Here is a 5,000-nt window from a genome sequence, read left to right as displayed (position 1 = left end):
ACAGGTGACAGTAGTAGTAGTAGTAGTAGTAGTAGTAGTAGTAGTAGTAGGAAAGACTGTAGTAGTAACTCATCATAATTCATAAATACTCCTTCCAACGTAAAGGTGATCATAGTAGTAGTAGTAGTAGTAGTAGTGTAGTAGAAAAGGTTGTACTTCGCATAACTCATCAGTAAAATTAATAATGATCGTAACATTCAGCCCTATTAATAATAAAAAAAATAAAATAATAAGGTGACGGCATCTCATACACAAGCAGGTCAGTGAAAGCACCGCCGGCGTTCAGTCTCATATCAGACTCTGGCGTGGCACAATATACATTAATACATTACAACTCCATAATCAACGAAAATCTGAATAATGTACAGATTGTGAAATAAATTAAACAGATGAATAAATAAATGAATAAATAAATAAATAAATAAAATCAAAATAATACATATTGAAATACGAACAATTCAAATATTAAACATCATCAGGTTTCTTTTACTACACCCTTTAATTTCTTACAATAGACTTGAATTTTGTTATTATCGCTACCTTTTAAAAAAAATGCATTTTAAACAACAAAAATCACCAAGGAGTATTGGATAACATTGACCTTCGAAAAGATAGGGCAGAATTCTTTTCCTTTCTTTACCCTCTGGCCGAATTATTCTGGCTGAGGAAAAGAAAGGGAAGAGGGATGGGGAAAGAGGGAGAAAGAGCAGAAGTAGAGAGAGGAGGGAAAGACCGGAAGGGAGGAAGGGAAGGAGGGGAGGGGGGAAGCAAAAGAAGTATGGAGTGAGGGGAAAGGAAGGTTGGGAGGGAAAGGAGGAGGGAGGGGGCAAAAGAAGATTGGCAGGAAGGGAAGCAAGGAGAGCAAAGAGAAGAAAAGAAAAAGAAAATAAAGTGTATAGATTCTACCAGAGAGAGAGAGAGAGAGAGAGAGAGAGAGAGAGAGAGAGAGAGAGAGAGAGAGAGAGAGAGAGAGGAGGGGGAGGGAAAGAAATGTGACTACGCAAATAAACCAAATAATCCCGAAAAAAAAAGAGAGAGAAAGAGAGAAAAAGAGTAAATAAAATTTTTGTAACCAGAGAGACAAAAAATAAAAAGAAACAGAGTGAAAGAAAACTAAAAAGAAAGAAAATACTACACAAAAAGAAAAAAAGAATATATGAAGTGAAAAGACGTAAGATTTTCACAACTACACCTAAAAGGAAAATAAACAAATAAGACAGAACACACACACAAAAAAAAGACACCAAAAAACACGTTCTTTCTTCATTTACCTTTAACCTTAATGCTTCTAGAAAAAGTCTTCCCTTCTCGTCCTCCTCCCATTCCCCGTTTTCTTTCATACCCGCTTGAGGTAAGTAAAAGGTATCATTTACGTAATCGTTTGCACTGGAGTATAATGGAGGCTGAAAGGGAGAGCAGAGGAGAGAGAGAGAGAGAGAGAGAGAGAGAGAGAGAGAGAGAGAGAGAGAGAGAGAGAGAGAGAGAGAGAGATGGTGGAAGGAAGGAAAAGAAAAAGGTAAATGTTGAGGAAACATGACGTTTATTACAACAGGTATCACAGATCTCTCTCTCTCTCTCTCTCTCTCTCTCTCTCTCTCTCTCTCTCTCTCTCTCTCTCTCTCTCTCTCTCTCTCTCTCTCTAGACCATAATTCTATTCTGCCTTCACCCTCTTACCTTTCTATAACGCTGCCACTGCCCCGAGGAAGAGAGAGAGAGAGAGAGAGAGAGAGAGAGAGAGAGAGAGAGAGAGAGAGAGAGAGAGAGAGAGAGAGAGACGGCTCTACTCTATACCACATCTCCATAAATGTCAAAAGTACCAACACAGGTCTTAAAGATACAATCCCATACCAAGTACTCTCCGCTCACCGTCTTACGCAATCCAGTCTCTTGTACGAAGTGGTAAAGAAAACTTCGTACAAGGGGAGTTACTTAAAAAAGACCATTATGTATTCGTATGTTTGTGTGTGTGTGTGTGTGTGTGTGTGTGTGTGTGTGTGTGTGTGTGGGTGGGTGGGTTGGAGGGTGGGTCTCTGTGTGTTCCATTCAGAATTGATGCGAACGAATTTCAGGGATAATAGATGTACTTTCTAACGAAGAGTGATTGAGAATGTAAGCTGAAGATAAGATTCCAAATATTCAATCTCTCCTGTCTGTCTGTCTGTCTGTCTGTCTGTCCTCCATTTAAATAACAATAAAGTCGAATTTTAGAAATAAGATTAGCACTATTCAGGAAGAGGTGATCAAGGACATGAGCTGGAGATAACAAAATTCCAAATATTCTGGCTCTTCTGTTTGTTTGTTTGCCTGTATGTCAGTCTGCATGTCTGTCCTCCATTTAAACAACAATAGAACCGAATTTAGGAATAATACTAACACTGTTAAGCGCATAGTGATCAAGAACATAAGCTGAAGGTAACAAAATTCCAAATATTCCGTCTCCTTCGAGTATCACCAGCAAGAAACCACTGGGAAATGGAAAATAACGATGATAAGAGGATAAGAACATAAGGTGGAGAAAACAAAATTCCAAATATTTTGTCTCTATCAAAAGTTATCATCAAGAAGCCACTGAGCTGGGGATTGTAACCTAACAATGATAAGGAGACATCATAAGAACGTAAGGGTAGCTGCTGGAAGCCGTCAGGTGTACACGTGGCAGTCCGTAACGATGTTGATAAATCTACTTGTATTCTGAGTCTTCTATCTTCGCCTCTCTTTCAGGAAGCCTCGCCATCAAACAACGATAAGAACATAAGAACATAAGCTGTAAGAAGCCACGTGGCGGTCCCCATCTCTACCACTCCTTCAGGATGCCTCGCTATCAAACAGGTAAGGCCCCACGGAGCCTCTGGGATGCCTGGCGGCTCCCAAGGAATCCTGGCTGATCCTGTTAACTATAATGGCCTTTATCGGGCGTCCCCGGGGCCTGATGGTAAGCCAATAACGCCACCTTAGGACACCGCCTCTCTCTCTCTCTCTCTCTCTCTCTCTCTCTCTCTCTCTCTCTCTCTCTCTCTCTCTCTCTCTCTCTCTCTCTCTCTCTCTCTGTGAAGGGTTGGTTTTCTGCTAGCTGCATCCCACTCACTTTGACTTTTAAAACGAAATTCCTCCTTCTCTTTAGAATCTTTCTCCTCTTGGAAGCATTTTTTTCTTTCCATCTAGAAATCAGCGTTCTTTTCTCATAAGCGTCCTTCAGTCCTTACCACGAGTCGTCAAGGGACAAAACAAAACATTACAGTACCCTAACTTGTGGCGCAGAGAGAGAATGTCTAGTCCAACAGTCCCTAGCTAAGCCTGTCCCTTCTCCCATCACAAGACTCCCTGAATATTCACGAGCATTACCGTCACGCATGCACAGATCGAGCCCTCTGAAGGAGATACGCGTTTGCAGGATGGTCGGGGATGACAGGGTATTAAGGTAGGTCCGCTCCTCTCCTGCTTTCCCTCCTCCACCTCACAAACGTAAACAAATGTGCGTTCGTGTTGCCGGAATTTGCTTTTTTACTTTCTTGCTGCTAAAACTGTTCGTTGTTGATATTCACAGCACACAGAGAGAGAGAGAATATGACGTTAATTTTGTTCTTTACCTGCTATGGAATTAATTTAAGAGACGTGCACGAGTAAACAAATGTACGTTCGTGTTGCATTTTATTTTATTTCACTTGCTGCTAAATCATCCTTTTCTAATGTTGAAAGTGCAATGAAAATAAAGAGAAGATTAAGTTAAGTTTTGTCTTCTACAAGTGACGGGAGTGTATTAAGAGGCGTGCACGGAAATGTGAGCAAATGTACGTTCGTATTAAGTGATTTTTTGATTGTTTATTTCTCGCAACGGAATTGTTTCAAGAGACGTGCAAGAGACTGACCAAAACACTGTACGTAAATATGGTAATGCATGTCCAGCAGGAGAAGAGTTAAATATACACGACTGTCATTTGTTTCTCGCTCCTTCGCTTTCTCATTTTCCCTCCTGTGTAACCTGTTTTCCATAAATAAATAAATAAATAAATAAATAAATAAATAAATAGACAGCTCTGCATTCAGACATTACTTTTTTTTTCATTTTTTCTTTCCCCATATTTTTAGGGGGGTTAAATTTTACATACGTTTAAGTAATGCATTTCAAGTTTCAAATCTCACTACACACTTGTTTGCTTTTTCCGTGCCTATGATTTCTTCCTGTACACTGTAGCAAGAAAGATTCTCCTTCATTATGCTTTGTCATTTTTAACTTTCATCACCAACGCACACGCACTGAATAGCCTTCCTGGTTCAGTGCAACATTTGTCTCTGGCAGTTTGTAAGTCTAAATTTCTTGCCTTCGCTTCTAATATCTCCCTGCAATATTTCATCTCTTAAATTCTTTCCTTTCTTTTTTTGTATTTACATTATAGTTATTTATGTTTAAGTTTAAGCTACCTAAAAACATTAGTATTAATAATAATGAACTACTTGCCTACCTATCCATACAACATTAATATTATTTATCTTGTATTAACGAAAATAATGAAGTGTTTAAATGTAACGTTTTCTTCATTTCCTTTCTTCGTTTTCATTTTTGTTATCGGAGCAATTACTGAAATGGTGTTGAGAGAGAGAGAGAGAGAGAGAGAGAGAGAGAGAGAGAGAGAAGAGAGAGAGAGAGGAGAGAGGAGAGAGAGCAAACGTACACTTGCCTTTGTCAGTCAGCAAGGCTCACGGAACATTAAGCAGCTTTCCACATCAGGTTAATCATTTATATGCAAAGAACTCTGCACTTAGAGCACGATGTTTACTTTTTATTAATGTTTTCACGTAACTACGAACGCACATTAATCTCACTTCCCTTTGTGCTGCTGAGGAAGACAAAATTTTCTCCTTAGTACCTGTAATCTCCCTTTTATCCTCTTTCCTTCCTCTAAGGCACTGGAGAGAGAGAGAGGAGAGAGAGAGAGGATGAGAGAGAGAGAGAGAGAGAGAGAGAGAGAGAGAGAGAGAGAGAGAGAGAAAGCTTATGGAA

The sequence above is a fragment of the Scylla paramamosain genome, chromosome 23, assembly GCF_035594125.1.
Source record: "Scylla paramamosain isolate STU-SP2022 chromosome 23, ASM3559412v1, whole genome shotgun sequence".
Taxonomy (NCBI): domain Eukaryota; kingdom Metazoa; phylum Arthropoda; class Malacostraca; order Decapoda; family Portunidae; genus Scylla; species Scylla paramamosain.
Note: the sequence above shows the minus strand (reverse complement) of the source record.